Consider the following 17,848-nt stretch of genomic DNA (forward strand, 5'->3'; position numbering starts at 1 on the left):
CTAACCACTGAACTTTTCAAAAAAATAGTTAAATGATCTTCTATAAATTGGGGGTCATTACGTTTCTATAGCTGTTACAGCAACATTCACTGCTGAACAAAGTATGGGCACTTAATCTCTCCTGTTCCCCAGACCACAATAAAGTGGGTGCTTTGCTACGCCCATTCTGGATGACGTTCAGACAGAGGCGCCACTATTATATAAATTAAGAGCAAACCTGGATATCCTTCCCATCCACTGGAAAACAGTACATTTGCATCACAATGCTGAAAGATGTAGATGGCTGATTAAGCTTTGATGTGATAGAGGTGTCTGGGTAGGACAGTGTATCCGAGATGTAGCCACAAAAAACGTCCCTGCAAGCAAATTACTTGGTAACAACTGGGTTGAAGTCATACCTTGAAAACAATCTTAGCTAAGGTAAGTATATTCCTGGCACACAAATAGTAATTCTTGGATTAACCATGAAGTCCTCGATTACCTTATTCGTGTGAATGTTTTTCTCCATTACAACAATCAGAAAGTAGGCCTTACAGTGAAGATAGCATGTATCCTCTACCTAACAATCATACCCCAGGAGGCATTCCTCTTTGAAGCTTTAACTCCAGGGTGTCGGAACAACGAGTTGCTTTCAACAGCTCACCGTGCAGCTCTGTGTGACTCCAAGTTTCGTTGCAGTCCATGTTTATCCTGGCAGGATTCCCCAGGTTTAAAGAGACTTGCTACTGACCCATAGTTCAAGATCTTTACCCATGGGTGCCTGTTGTTTTACATTCCAGCTCGTCTGCCAACACCACTTCCAGTTTTTCATGGCTGGTTTGGGTTGCCTTGACCACAATACAGCTGGGTTGTATTGATTTGGCATGGGAGTCTAGAATTCTACACTTAGTTTCACACTCATCAGATACCACAAAAGCTTGGCCACTTTGTTTCACTTGTAAAGAATGATTCCCACGGGTAATGCCAAATATGCTATTCTGCAAAGACCATGCACTGCCAGACTTTCTTGAGTTGTAAGGAGATCAATGTACGGGTCCTTTATAAAATTGGTAAAAGTAATGTCCGTGAGAGGACTTCTCTTAAACTCAACATCTCTCTCACAAAATCAATCTTTTTCTCTGGCAGTAAACTCCCCCTCTTAGTTGTAGTACTTCTGTTATCACAAAAGCCATTCTTTATACTCTTTCTATTCAAGAGTTCGAGTAGAAACACATGTTGACAGAAACACAAAACTCCAAATTTAACCTTAATGTCACACGCTAAAGGCTTTCCTTGCTACCTATTATTAACTCACTTCCTCACAGATTGTCAGGTAAGTCCATCTTATAACAGAATGGTCGAGCATAACAAATCACCAAGTAGTTTGATACAACGTGCCTATTTTCATATGAAAAAAATTTGTCATCTTCTACTGAGCTTATGAATCAGATAACAGACGTCCTCTTTCAATATGCCATCCTACCAAATGATTCACTTTAGAAACCTTTAAAACTGTGGCAGACCAACACTCAACACTCCTTGCTTAATAGGAGACAGTGGATTTGCCTACAATGACCAGAGTTACCCACATGAATGATCACTATCTTTCTACATAAGGGAGGCCATAATCTCTAGATATATAGATATCGTCAACTCTGCCACTAAAGGGCACTACTGTTGTTCACCTAAACTTCTTGCATAAGGTGTAGTATTACAACTACGGATTGTTATTTGGACTAAAACCAACTTAATGGTTTTCTGGACCACGTTTAACGCGAAAATGTATATAGTAAGTCTAAAAATATTGAGTTTCTTATTGTAAATGAGAAGATATGAAACTTTAAGTATGACTACATGTCATACCAGTATAATAATTACATTATGTTTTACACTAAAAGATGTCCACCTGAACACATCTGTATAATTTTCCTTGTGAAATACATAAACCTCATCTCTTGTGAAAATCTTTGTCTAAACTATGTGTCATAAATGTGATGAACATTTATTTGTTTAGATAGTGTACGTCAGTAATACTTTAGATATTATATCGTTAGGTAAAACTGAAACCGACAGTGCAAGGGTTAAGACTACAAAATAAAATGTTTTCCAAAAAATTATTCAGAGTTTAAATAAATCGCACTTAACTAGATATAGTAGTTTCCATTTGAAACAGAGAAACCGCTTTCTCTTACATAAACAAACAACAACAAATGTTCCAGTCATATTTAAAGGTAGCCAGGTTCTTGGGTTTCAAGTGTAACTGGAAAAACACTTTCCAAAGGTATGCTCTATCATCGCTTGGATCTGTAATCGAAATGCAAATTCTACTATACTTCCCATATCATAACACTATTCTCAGTATTCACGAGACCCGGCATGGCCAGGTGGTTAGGACACTTGCCTCATAATATGAGGGTCGCGGATTCGAATCCCCTCACACTAAACATGCTCCCCGCTTCAGCCATGGGGCGTTAAAAGTTTCGGTTAATCCCACTATTCATTGGTAAAAGAATAGCCCAAAAGTTGACGGTGGGTGGTGACGACTTGTTGCTTTCCCTCTAGTCTTACACTGCTATCTTAGGGATAGCCTTTGTATATCTCTGTGCGAAATTAAAAAAAAACCAAAAACAATATTCACGTATGGAGAAGCATAATTTCGTGTCTACTTTTGCAATCTTTATCACTAGAGGTTGTGACACCGGACTTATGTACTGAATCAACACGTCAGATCTGTTCTTCTGTCTCTGCTGGTCAAAACTTGTTCAAGCTCAGACAACCCTACCAACTGTTTTCATTACACGAATAAGTGTAATTGTCTTCTAAGCGACTGAAGAGTTACAATCATATAATATATACACATTACTGATGCAAACGTTTACTAAAAACGATTAATCTTACCTTTTGTAACTGTACACAATTACTTAATGAAATAAGCTTCAAAGTACTACTTGTTATAATGAACAAAGACATTCTATTCATATATCTAAGCATCTCTGCAGGTGTAACCTCATCTCCTACAGCCTACGGGTAGTTTCCCTCATCCCTCTCCTAAGTTTAGATTTGGTAATAAGAATATTTCAGTACGATAAAGGCTATAAATAAATATTAACATTCTGATATTGAAATGTACCAATATTATGTTGACATACGACATTAAACTCAACACTTAAACCCCTCTGTATGGTTGTGATGTAACTAAGACAAGTAAAATAAAACTAGTGATAACCTATTTTAAGTTGGATCTGAACTGTCTTTTCGTTTTTTCCGTTTTCCTCTAATATCTATCAGTTGTTTAAGTCCTGTGGCGATTACGTCTGACTACAATCACGATAACTTATTAAAGTACTTATAATATTCGGTAAAACTTTGTTTCAAATTTAATGATCCAAAATGATCAGTTAAAACTCAACTTAAAAGAAAACATCTGGTTCACTCACAATATTAATTTCAAACTGGCCTGTTGTGAATTTGTAGACCTAGACCACTTGTTACACTACTAGTTCCAAGTCACAGAGTAATAGCCCTAACCCTAATGTTCTAGTAACGCTGTCATAGTATCCTATTAGGGACCTAAATATTCTTCTGTAGTAATAGCAGTTTAAACTGTAGAATTATAAGGCCAACCCTCTTTTACAAACACTGGTTTCTTCGAACTGCTTCATTATAACTATCTGTCCCACTGCAATACTCGTTTCAAACCAAAAGGCCTAACCTGTCTATTCCAACACTGGTGTCGAGCTGTCCTGTTATACACCTCGTCGTTTTATTGAGGCAGTTTAAACTGTCGAATTATAAGCCTAACTTCCCCTTCTGTAGGGCAGATATTACCCACACCTCCAGCTTTTTAAAGAGACATTACAATTAAAAAAAACTTTCAACGTCGTCAACCCAAACTATATTCTTTCACATTCACACAACCTATAGCCATGACTGGCTAACTGGATGGAAAAAATATTTCCCATAATGCCTTAAATTAGCAATATTTATCTCAGACCTACGTCAGATATTTTAAAACGACTTGTTACAAAATACATACACATAAAATTAATATCTCTTTAACTTCAGACAAGAATTAGCTCAACTAGAGTGCACGTGTTTGAAAAAAAAAAAAAGGGTGTTTTTTTTGTCATAACATGAAGATCACAAAGTTTAGCGTACTTTATGAACCGCGGGAAATCAAGCCCCAGATTTTAGTTTGGTACGTCCGTACACTTCCCACAAAACAACACTGGTACACAAATAATTATAAGCGAAAACGTTTTCAGAGATTTTGAGAAAAATAAACCTTACCATGGTAGCAAACTATATTTTGTTATGACACATCACTACGAACATTCTTATTTCACAAAAAATGACTATTATATGACTATTTTCAACAATATGTTTTGTTGCTTGTCGTGATATACATATCCACGCGCACTTAGAAATCAATACACTTTCGGTTTACTCTCCATGTTCCTGGACTTCTATAGCAGCGTTCTTCGAGTGCTTCTGCTAATAATTATACAGACCTGTTTTTATTGATTCGCTGGACCAATATCATGATTCATTGATCTGGTTTTCCGTGTGAACTGGTCGATGTGGTAGTAAACAGATTGTCAGCTCCACGACATGAAACATACACACAATATTCAACATCGACTTGCCGAACCAGATGATGTCAAGAAATTTTACCTTATTAAAATCCACGACCTTTCTTGAAAGAGAAGATATATCAATAATTCATATAAACCTGGACAATATTATAAACTTTCATTATTTTCATTGGACTGTATATTTAACGTATAAATTGAATCACAGTGTGAAATAACGTTAAAAACAGTCATCTTTAATTATGTGCATAATGTGAAATTTTATTGACTGTTTATTGGCCAATTTGGTTTTTAAATTTTTTTTAAATTTTTAAATAGAATTACAAAGAAGATACGTCATGTGTTTCTATTTCAAATGATACTATAAATATTATATATTTATATACAACTGATTCAAAGTCTATGATTAGCAATCATTGTTATATTGGATTTGTTGTTTTTCGGTTTTGCACTAATAAATGTTGTCATCGGTTTCTTATGCAATTCCACATTAGTTCCTTTTGTTTAATTGTTCAATGTTTGTCCTTGTAAAATCCAGTGTTGAAAATAAGTCTTAAATTGGGCCCGGCATGGCTAGATGGGTTAAGGCGTTGGTCTCGTAATCTGAAGGTCGCGGGTTCGAATCCCCCTCGCACCAAACATGCTCGCCTTTTCTTCCGTGGGGGCGTTATAATGTGACGATCAATCCCACTATTCGGTGGTAAAAGAGTAGCCCAAGAGTTGGCGATGGGTGGTGATGACTAGCTGCCTTCCCTCTAGTCTTAAACTACTAAATTAGGGACGGCTAGCGCAGATAGCCCTCGAGTAGCTTTGCGCGAAATTGACAAACAAACAAATAAACAAGTCTCAAATTTATTTTGGTTTTATAATAATTAACCTGCTAGTTTACCTTAAGTTTACAAACTGTTGCCAGCATCCACTAATTTTAAATTTAACTGTATACAAGTTAATAGGAGTCTTAAGTTCTTTCTCCTTGATTATTAAAAAAAAACAGGAAGAGTACTATTCATCAGTATGAAACGACTGCTGATACACAGAACCTGTGATTAATTTATCTATTGCTTTGTGGATAAAGAAAAGACAGCAATAACAAAACTGCTCTAAGTTCGTTCGAAGAAGTTTTAAAATAGAAAGGTCCGCTGTATTGGTGTTGTGGAAGATCCTGAATAAATGTTTGAAATCATGTTTCGTCAATTATTAATTGTAAAAGAACTTCATGAACTTGTTTGTTTTTTTGAATTTTGCACAAAGCTACCCGAGGGCTATCTGAGCCGTCCATAATTTAGCAGTGTAAGAGTAGAGGGAAAGCAGCTAATCATCAGCACTCACCACCAACTCTTGGGCTAGTCTTTTACTAACACCCCTACGGCTGAAAGTGCGGGCATGTTTGGTGTGGCGAGGATTCGAGCCCGCAACCCTCGGATTACGAGTCGAGCGCCTTAACCACCTGGCCAAGCCTCATGATAATGAAGTATACATTTGAAAAGTTTCTAAAAATAGGTTGACATCATTCATGTCAAAATATTTTGTAATAATGACAACATTGCCGTAGAAAGCAATTTTGGAGTGGTCGGGCCATTTCTACAGTTAAACAACGTACCACACGATATGTGAAAAACATGCTATTTCTATAAAAGAAATGTTTATAAGAAGAGGTATAACTACATAAAATAAAATTATTTATTAAAGTTATTCACCTAGAAATTAAAAGTTAACGACTGTTTACCACTCTACCATGACACTAATTACCACAAGTTACAACAGTACAACTTACAACACTACCACAAATTCGTGTTTAAACTGTTCCACGAATAACTATTGTTGAGGGAGGTTTTTAAAATAATTCGAATGTAAGGTACCATGTATACTAGTAACTACGTAACTGTTGTTACATCAGTCTGCAGGGAGGAATGCACGGGTTTGTAGTAGTTGTACTGTGAGAGCCAATTATCACAAGCAAACCTTGAGGGTGAGTGGCCTAATGACTTTGGCAAGGAGAAAAGGCTGAACAAAGCTGTCTTAAGAGGGTCATAATATAAAGCGAGTCCTAGATGTTAAGCATAGAATAATCCACATAACCTAGTTGTACCCGACCGCGGGCTTACGTTTATTACCACTGAGACTAGGATTTTCAAGGTCATAGCTTGAAAGGTTATTTGCGCTTAAGTTTTGGTCTGCTTAGAAAAATGAAAAGTTCTCGAGTTGAATTTACTATTGCATTAAACTTTATAAGTTGCTTAGTAACGACCGAGAAAAAAATTATGCATATTTCTTTTTAACTACATTTTTTGAAACCAGTGTTAACTTTCAAAAACTAGGAGTCAGATTGTTCTTCTAAACCAATCACGGTTGAAACACTGTTACTTAGCTCATTGACTTGTATTCTGCATGGATATAAACAGTTTCTTATACTTTTCCATATTTTTAACTTTAAGAAACCAGTTTAAGCTTTTCGTTTTTTGAAGTTTATAGTTTTCATAAGAATGTAATAAATTCAAAAGAAGGAATTTATTGAAAGCTTATTTTTGGAACTTCCACGAAACCTTAGAGAAATAGCTATCTAAAGATAATCGACCCAACTTTGGACTAATAGACTAGAAGGAAGGTTTATAACCTGCAAGACCCACGGTTAACTCTTGTCTTGTAATTTAGTAAGATCTGAGCTCTTCGGATATAGACTCAAAATACATTTTTCAAACCAACGAGACACGAGTTTCCATTCTCGCAGACCATGGCGTGCGAATCACATTGGTTAAACATGGTATCAAATGGTTGTAAGTCTTAGAAATCTCGCTATTTATTCCAAGTGGTTTACACAGCTTACTTTTGTTTCTATGGTTTCACTGTTAGTGTACGTTTTAAAACATATTCACCGAGTTGATAGAATGGGTTTCCAAGTGCTTGCTCGTGTTTAATATACTATGTCGTATCTCACTACCTTGAATCATAGAAGAAAAATGAAACCTTAAGTTTAGAAACGCATTTGCTATTGCTGTCTTTATGGAAGTTTCAGTGAAAGCGGCCGCTTATAAATGAACTCGAAATTATAACTTAAAGGTTCCATGCAACTTAATATTCAGACATACGTCTTTTAGTATTAACAAATGTACGTTAACTTAGAAATGATGAATAATTAACGTGTTATCAAAACAAGATACATCGTTACTGTTATACATAGTATGTGCACGTCCAGGAGCGTTTATAGATATGAGAGCTATGTAATTCATTTTCTTTTGTTAGCATTTAAGCGCCGTCTCAAAGTTCAGAAACTACAGGATCGCCAAATTCCCAGTCAAATAAATATGTTTTATCATTTTTAGTGGCCTTGCCACATGACGTTTCTGGAATACTCGAAAGTTCTCTGTTTGTGGCATTGCCTCGTTGGCAACAATAATCGTTCACTGCTCTCAACATATTCATAAAACACGTACTTTTAACACACAGCTTTAGGAAAGCCATTGAATTAAGTGTCTGAAAGAAAAAGCGAAACGCATGAACTGAGACATAAATACGAAAAACATCTAACTTTCCAGAACGATTCTGGTAAAACGGGTTTTCTTAGAAGATATCTTACGATCCGCTCAAACATTTTGGCACCAGACCGCTAAGCCTATGGCGTAATGTTCATAAATGTGTTATTCGTTGCGTCAACGTTCTTTAACTAATGAATGGTGACCGAAGTTATGCTCGAGGACTTCTCTTGCGGACCGAATCACACTGCGCAGGTTTTTTTATTCCAAGTCATCGTACTTTGTGAGCGAAAGCCTAGACTCACTAACTACTTAAGAGAAACTCGTCAGACGGCGCTTTAAACTGAACCGTGAGGTTCAAGGTGACATCACAAATAGCTCACTGCCCTACTAACTTAAGAGAAAATGCTATCTGTGGGCACCTACGAAAGTGCAGGTCACATCTTCTCTGGACATTAATACATTTCTACTCTATATAGTGAGTAGTCGTTTATGAAGGAGTACATTAACTGTGTAACCACGAAGCCTTTGTTTAACCAGCGTTATAAAAGTGTACCACGTAATTTCATTGTACTCATTAGCAGGTTTCACATTACTAATGACACATTCACACTATAGTAATAAATACAGTGGGATAGTGTCATATAATAAACAAGTTTCGGCTGAATATTATTAAAATATTCAATATATTCAAGTCACTATAACGTTGATCATGGGTAGTGTATAACCAACCTTTCGTTTTTATAAAGTCATTTATTTTACAGGTGAAAAATTGAATGTGAATTATTGTACCTCAATCTTCCACCGAAAGAGTAGTCCACCATTGTATTAAGAGTTATACAGTTTTTATCAGACTGCGAGATAAAGTTATACTAGTTATTATTTCCAAGATAACCTTGAATAACACATCCAACTTTCGATGAAGACACGTAATATACGCATCACGTCAAGTTGCAAAGTCTTTTATTGGTATCTAATGAAACAAAGGTAACACAAAGCAACCTTCAAATTTTAAGTTTTATTTCTCTATAACTTGTTGACAATTTAAAAAATAACAAAGTACTGTACTACACACCAAGAGGTGGTTATTTGAACTTCAAAATACACTTTTTTGTTTTCAAGACATTCAAAATTTTAATAATAAAATATAATCATTTTAGCATGGAACTCTGCAAGACAGTTAACACGGAAATAACCACAAAAAAACGACACAAGCCTTCTTTACTTAAATCTCTGGATTGGGATATCTTACTATTCATATCATACAAGTGTGTGTGTATATAGGTTATACTTACCTTGTTCAGTATAAGTACACAACATGAGTATATTGAACATAACACATGCTTTGGAATTACTATAAATTCACGCTATTATAAATTAAACTCAGTATTTACACATAATTATTGAATATTTTAAGAATCTTGCCATGTGTTCACATGCTAATAATAGAATATTGCAAGCTCTACAAAAGATTGCCATATGGATTACTCACCACACTCAAGTTTACAAGTACATACATATAATCTGAACAGTTTGCATATTCATGAAACCGGTGACTTACCGGTCATTTCTTGGCTTTTATTAAAAAGTTATTGCGCCTTACAACACACACACACACAAACAAACAACAGAAATGAAATTAAAAACCATTCAACAAGATACTGAAACAAACGTCTAACACATGTTTGTGCACTAACTCGCCTCTTTCCAGAGCCACAGTTCATAAATAAATGGAAGACTACATTAAAAAACAAGCGTGGTAACAAAAAATGTTTGTAAGAAAAATAAGGCTTTTTTTTTATTAAATAATTAATATAAAATAATGGGTTAAATATTTGCTCTTATTTATGAAATTCAGAATATTTCATACCTTCCTCTACCATGGGTATACAGAATGGTCACTTAGTAAATATATTAAAATAGAAATACTAAAATTTAAAAAAATAGGAATACTTACCCTAATGTTGTGCAAGATAAATGGCCTTGCCAAATACATATATAAAGCTTAATTTATATATCTATAATTTTTTTCTGGATTCCTTTTACACTAAAACAATTATAAAATTTTGAATAAAATATTGAAATTGCCTTTATTTAGTATATATATATATATTTATTTATTTTATTTATATATATATTTAATTGGCAACCAAACAGTGTGACAAAGTTTTTACAATTTAAAACCTACATATTTTCACCTATTCCAAAGGAATATTATTTAGTAAGTATTTAGCCATTTTAAATACAAATGTTACATCAAGAATAAAATCTTTATTACATAGTTAATACTTGTATTTCATGAGATTATGAGAACAAATTACGATGTTCTCATGTTTATACTACCTCTACGTTAGTTTTGTATTAAGAGCAAATGGAGAGAAGTGTTAAGTGTGCAAGAAATTATTAAACTACAAAATGATGATATTCATGAGAAGAGTTGACTTGAGCAAAGCAACTTGCTTACTCAGAGCCAGACCAATAAGAGAAAAACGTTCTCAGCATCTAGGAGTAAATGCAATTGCTTGTGACACCTGCTGATGACATATTGGACACTCAGCTTCTGTCTTCTTACATATTCGATTGGCACACTCCAAACAGAACAAGTTATGGCCACACGGGACCAGAGCAGCGACCACGTCACTTTCAAAGCATACGATACATTCTCGTCTACAGTTCTTTCCAAGTGACCCCAACGAGTCAGTGGGGCTACTAGCCAGGCTGTTGCTACCGTTGATAAGTGGTCCACTGGTGGCAACATTTGGCAGTGATGCGAAAGAAGGTAAGGTGGAGAGTGGATCACTGTGAATCCTTCGGGCTGGAAGATGATCCATGGTGAAACTCTCAGCGATGCTGAGACTCCCACTGCGCTGGGGTAAACCAGAGCTTCTGCCGGGAAACAGACCCAACTCGGACCATGACGACGGTGGGGGGAATGACCATGGGATCAAAAGTTGGAGAATCTCCTAAACCCTCATCTGTGTCATATAGACCAAAGCCATTGGAAAAACCCCCTGTAAAGGGGCAAAAGTCTGTAAGTTTTGTCGATCCACTGGAGGTGAAGGTATTTTCCTGGGAGGTCTGTGTGAGCAAAGTCTTGTCTCGTGAAGGGGGAACAAACCCACTGAGATCAGATTTGAACATAGATGTAACAAAGCCATTACTCAAGTTCAGAGTTCCAGTGTAAGTTTGGTCTGCTCCACTGGATTGCGAGTAATTTTCATCATTCGAGTCCAGCATACCCCCCGGTGCGAACAGCTATGTGTGCTTCAATTTCCTTTCGAGCACTTTCCACGTTTTCTGGTAACCCAGTCACCTCGAAAACGGGCTCTTTGTCACGGCTGGGGGTCACAATGTAAGTGTTGGTCTGTTGCTGAATACGTTTTATAGTAGCACCTTTAGGCCCAACCACCAATCCAACCACTCTGTAGGGCACTCTAACTTGGATTGTTGTCTGTCCTGGAATGTTGGAGTTTGGCCCAGGGGCTAATGCTCCATTTTGGTTATTTTTTCGCTGGGCTCGGATCTGACTAAAGTGTTCGGCCGCTGAAATGATCTCTCTTTTAGCAGAAGAGACATCTTCTTTCCGACCAGTAACCACAAACACGGGCTCTTCTCCACGAACAGGTGTTTTTATATAAGTGTTTGTTTTTGCCCGGAGAGCTTTTATCTTGCATCCTAGTAAGAAACACAAAATGTGTGTGTTAGTAATACAGGTTCAAACTGTTTTTAAGTTTTAAATGAAAAAACAAATAAACTTGAATTATTTCACAAGTAAAACTTGTATTTCTTATTAGAAATAAAGTTACAAGGTTAGAAACAACTATTTAGGAAGCTAATATGCTGCAAGTTTGTTTTTTTCACTAAGTTCACATTTTAAAATATTTACATTCTATGTTCCTCTGAGTTAGTTGTTTTCATAAAATGATCTGTATTCCAATATTGCATTGAAAAAAAAAATATGCCAATCTTTTAACTCCAAAGAAATGACTGAAATATTTTTAATATTTAACATGAGAAAATATAATTGTCTTTTAAAAAATTGGGGAGAGAAATACACAGACGATAGTGAAAGTCGAGAATTTCCGGTGTTAACGTATAGTTTTATACTATTAGTTTAACGTACAAGCCTGAATACCATGGCTATTCGCTTAAAAATTCCACTTTTAAAAAGTACAACCCTTTTTTTATCTGTTTTCATTTATACCCAACTATTTGACTGCGTATGTTATGTAATGGTTAGCAATAAAAAACACCACACGCACATGTCTTTAGATTAATTTGTGTGGTTAAAATATCGTTATAAACTTCAAAATAATTTAGTTTTTTGTGCGCACGTGAAAATATTTAACGTTACCAAAACATTGTGGTCAGCAAGTTAGACTGCTCTTAAAATCATGTTTCAAACCAAACGAGAATAGATCACACAAAATATTAAAACAAAAAAGGTTTGCAAACTTTTTTCAAATATGTAGACTGATTGATAATGACATTAAACATTAAAATGAGAAAAAAAAATAAAGAATGCGAGATACATGTATCTTGTCAAAATATATATTTTTAATATATCTTGCTGGTCCACAGCTTCGTGAGACGCGAAGTGTTTAGGCCTATATTTAGTGTTCGCCCTTTGTCCTGTTCATGAGTCTTAACTTAAGGCTAAGTACGATAAGCTAAATTAAATATGCAGAGTTCGGAAGCGAAACGAAACATTAAACTGCTGTATAAACACAAACTAATCAATGGTTTTTGTGATTCATGTCTTAAAACGAAATAAAATATATCGAGCACGTGGAGCTACGGAGCTTTTAACAAAGAAATGGCGCGTTTGTACCAGTGTTTTGCGGATAAAACGTTGTTCTGGCGGTTTAGCTTCCAAATCAAAATTGTCTCACACTGTTACAAAGTTAATTAAATCAACACTACACATACCTTGCCTACCAACAATCTCAGCTACATGCTCTGAACTTGGGACAGGGACGCATTCCGTAGTATTTTGACTTTTTTTACCTCTGATATGATCGGAATCGTTGGAATGAAAAGCATCGTTTTCGTTGTTCAATCCGAGCATTGACAGTTCTAAGGCTAACTGTAGAGCCCTCCGATCTTCGAGACCACCACCACTACGCTCCATTTCGGGAAACAGACTAGCAGGCATCACAGAAGATGGTATTGTGATACACAATAATAAAGTATAAAAATAAAGTATGTATTCCAACTACTGCTTTCCCCACCTAAGCCACACCGTTTTCAACACATCTACTGCCTTTCTACTCTCTTAATCTTTCTCTCTGCATAGCTGCTACTCTCTTTACGTCACGACGGGCTTCTCGCGGGAAGTGGTGATGAGAGCCTGAAAGGTAGTGTTGAGAGTACCGATATTTCATTGGTGCATTTGAGCTATATGGGCGGAGTTTCGTTTCCAGCTGTCTCTTTCCCGCGTAAAAATTAGACCCTTAACACTCGCAGCTGTTGGAATGATCCATTTAGTTTATATGTATTGTATAATAATTATATTTCACATTATATAACATTATACTAAAATTCTAGTCTAGAGTTGTTGTCCAAATGAAACAATACAACAAGATGCGAGGACTAATTGATGAAATATTACGCATTTTTTATGTTATACATGTCAGTTTCTCTTTAACCCCTCAGGTATGTTCGAAAACATTGTAGCCAATATCGATTATGTTTCGTCGTGCCCTGGGAACAACAGTGCAATGGATCTTTTATTCACATACCACGACGATTAACATAATATCCTAAAGTGTAGTTATGATTTTACTGCGTGATTATTGACAAGGTGTGCAAAAACATTCATCACAAAATCGTTTTGTGACCTTTAGGTTTAATAAAAAACAACGATTTGTTTGTAATTGCTCAAGGTACAATAGTATGCATGTAACACTGTAATCATATTATACAGCCTTTACTAATACCGTGATATGTGTTTGAGTTTTAAAAAACTATAAAGAATTCTCTGCAAAACACGAAAATAAACAGTTTATTTTGACAAACCGCACGTCAATAGAGTTAAATAATCAGTTTACAACGATCGATCTCTTCTGATATCAGCTGTAATATGGAATTCTTGTCATGACAAGAGCACTTTAAGTGACACATTTCTAGGAGAATGACATTATGACACATTCCATTGATAACGTAGATTTTGGTAGACTTGTATGTATGCGACTGGTTTTACGTCGCTCAAACTGAAAACCTATAACACATTATCTATACTGAACTAAACGTCATCTCTACGATCCACGAATCGGATATTTTAATGACTGCTCAAAACAGCATCAACCAAAGCAAAGAAAAATGCGTTTTTATGCGTATTTCCTTTCAGGAATACACGTACATACATCCTGCGGCTCGTGCCTGGGGCTCCCGTAGCGGGAGCTCAGAGTCGGAATTACACAGAAAACATACACGCACGACGGTTCGTCCTGCCATTTATGACCTTGAGATTGCGTTTTCTGTCAGTTGAGTTGCTAACGGCTTCGGGCATTTTTTAGAGGACCAAATCCTAAATAAAAACAGGCCACAACCTCAGTATCTCGAAAACATTCTAACATACCTATGAGTTTCGCAAAGAAATATAAAAAACGATAGTTTGGTCAGCGTTACGTGGTCAAGGCTTAGTTAAAAACATCCGCGTCTAGGTGGTTCACTTTCTTCTTAACTAGCGACCTTGAACATGTCGCTGCCCCCGTAAGTTTTAACGCTTTGTTCGACCAGACTGGTCTATCCTCGAGAAATTTCCCCCGAAAATTGCGAGATGATATAAACATTTATAACCGTGTAAGTAACACTAAATTAAAACTCTCTTTAATTTTTGCCGGTTTCATAAATAATTATTTAAAGTAGATCTTCATGAAATATAGTAACTGAATTTTCCATTTCTCTCTTGTTTTTACTTGTAATAACAGCAAGTTTCCTTTTAGTTATCGTTGTTTTTACAGGTGTTATTTTAATTCTAGTAATTATATATTTATGTTAAGTTTAATTTTTATGTGAATATATATCTTGCCAGTAAATAGAACTATTATTTGTTTCTGTGTATAGTTGTTTTCTGATGTGTCAACAAAATGAAAAAAACGTAAAACTATTTATTTTACCAGATGCGCCAGAAAACAAGTTTTTACCAAACGACACATGTCATTTACTCACGTGATCAACTAGTTAGTGTATCAGCTGTACGTGCATGCTAGCCGTAATATACCCGTGGTTGTCGTCGTCGCGAACGAGCTTACATTCCAGTAAAATTATTTTGTGGTACCAGTAATTATACTTTCTAAACGAATATATAAATTACATTTTGATAACGGGTTGGCTATTAAAGCCCATCAAACGTACAGTAATTATCCAGCGAACTCTTCAAGGTGTTATAAAATGTTGAGTATCAACACAAACAAAAAAGAAAAAAATATATCTCTCGACAGACGAGAATATGGGGTAGATTTTGTAAGTACAAAACGTGCCAAGAAACTGATTATTCAGAATAGAACGAAAATGATGGTCAGTCTGAAGATATTGTGAAAACAAAAATGAATGAAAGGCACGCGCTTTCCAATCTGCTTATAGCATGTGATGTCTTATGTCAGACAAATAACTTAAATATGGAGCAGTAGAAACATGTTGGTAGTACGAAGTAAGTTGCTGTAAACCGCCTTGTGACGACAACACTGAGGTCATTCGAACCCTTAACTTGAACGTTTTAAACCCCTCACGTTTACCGCAGAGCCACCACTGGGGCTTTATTGTGAGGCATTGATACCACTATACCATGAATAGAATTACAGACGAGCGGAACTTGTTAAAAAAAAAAGAAGTTGATTTCACTTTATAAATCACCCTAGTCAAGAGTACATTAGTTCTAAAAATAATGAAGGACTCGAGCGTCTGTATACAAACGTTTCATATGTAATTTTACTAAAGCCATTAAACATATACCTGGAACCATAGTACAAGTTTCATGGATCATATTTACACAACTACGAGTATAGTTAGATGAATCGGGGTAACAAACACATTTTTTTTAAACAATTAACAGTTCATAATTGTGTTGTTGTATTTCTTGATTAAGAACTAACGTTGAAGTTCATCTACCAGACATTTAACTATCCTCTGGAAGGAGAGAAACACATTTCATCTTTCGGACACAGGTTCCGGAATACAGAAGTTCATATTACACTGAATAAGATTTCAGATAAGAGTTTTTGAAAAGCGAAAGTCAAATAAGAAATGTAGAGGTAAGAAAAATATTAGGTGAAGTTGTTACAATTCTGTATGTTAGAAGTGACTTGGAATAGCCAGAGGAGATACAAGTAATGTGTAGGCTAGAAGAGTGTCACAGAGGATATACAAGTGGTGTGTAGAATAGAAGTGTGTCACAGAGGAGATACAAGTGGTGTGTAGAATAGAAGAGTGTGACAGAGGAGATACAAGTGGTGTGTAGAATAGAAAAGTGTGACAGAGGAGATAAAAGTGGTGTGTAGGCTAGAAGTGTGTCACAGAGAAGATGCAGTGGTGTGTAGACTAGAAGTGTGTCACAGAGATGCAGAGTGGTGTGTAGGCTAGAGTGTGTCACAGAGCAGATACAAGTGGTGTGTAGGCTAGAAAGAGTGTCACAGAGGAGATACAAGTGGTGTGTAGGCTAGAAGTGTGTCAAGAGGAGATACAAGTGGTGTGTAGGCTAGAAGTGTGTCACAGAGAAGATGCGAGTGGTGTGTAGACTAGAAGTGTGTCACAGAGGAGATGCGAGTGGTGTGTAGGCTAGAAGTGTGTCACAGACGGGGTACAAGTGGTGTGTAGGCTAGAAGAGTGTCACAGAGGAGATACAAGTGGTGTGTAGGCTAGAAGTGTGTCAAGAGGAGATACAAGTGGTGTGTAGGCTAGAAGTGTGTCACAGACGGGGTACAAGTGGTGTGTAGGCTAGAAGAGTGTCACAGAGGAGATACAAGTGGTGTGTAGGCTAGAAGTGTGTCAAGAGGAGATACAAGTGGTGTGTAGGCTAGAAGTGTGTCACAGAGGAGATACAAGTGGTGTGTAGGCTAGAAGTGTGTCACAGAGGAGATACAAGTGGTGTGTAGAATAGAAGTGTGTCACAGACGAGATACAAGTGGTGTGTAGAATAGAAGTGTGTCACAGAGGAGATACAAGTGGTCTGTAGAATAGAAGTGTGTCACAGAGGAGATACAAGTGGTCTGTAGAATAGAAGAGTGTTACAGAGGAGATACAAGTGGTCTGTAGAATAGAAGAGTGTTACAGAGGAGATACAAGTGGTGTGTAGGCTAGAAGTGTGTCACAGATGAGATGCGAGTGGTGTGTAGGCTAGAAGTGTGTCACAGACGAGATATAAGTGGTGTGTAGGCTAGAAGTGTGTTATAGACGAGATACAAGTGGTGTGTAGGCTAGAAGTGTGTTACAGACGAGATACAAGTGGTGTGTAGGCTAGAAGTGTGTTATAGACGAGATACAAGTGGTGTGTAGGCTAGAAGTGTGTTATAGACGAGATACAAGTGGTGTGTAGGCTAGAAGTGTGTTATAGACGAGAGATACAAGTGGTGTGTCCACATCGAGATACAAGTGGTGTGTAGGCTAGAAGTGTGTCACAGAGGGGATGCGAGTGGTGTGTAGGCTAGAAGTGTGTCACAGAGGAGATGCGAGTGGTGTGTAGGCTAGAAGTGTGTCACAGACGAGATACAAGTGGTGTGTAGGCTAGAAATGTGTCACAGACGAGATGCGAGTGGTGTGTAGGCTAGAAGTGTGTCACAGAGGAGATACAAGTGGTGTGTAGGCTAG

The 17,848-nt window shown here is 36.5% G+C and overlaps 1 pseudogene across 1 annotated transcript; it reads right to left on the reverse strand.

Annotated features, from left to right (window-relative positions):
- Nucleotides 1-9,040: 9,040 nt before the first annotated feature.
- LOC143241842 (RNA-binding protein MEX3B-like) lies at nt 9,041-13,380 on the reverse strand (annotated as a pseudogene). Its single transcript, XR_013022301.1, has 2 exons — nt 12,971-13,380; nt 9,041-11,716 (listed from the first exon to the last, which is right to left on the reverse strand). The product of XR_013022301.1 is annotated as an RNA-binding protein MEX3B-like (transcript).
- Between the last annotated feature and the right edge of the window lie 4,468 nt (nt 13,381-17,848).

Source organism: Tachypleus tridentatus, unplaced genomic scaffold (assembly GCF_004210375.1).
Source record: "Tachypleus tridentatus isolate NWPU-2018 unplaced genomic scaffold, ASM421037v1 Hic_cluster_1, whole genome shotgun sequence".
NCBI lineage: Eukaryota > Metazoa > Arthropoda > Merostomata > Xiphosura > Limulidae > Tachypleus > Tachypleus tridentatus.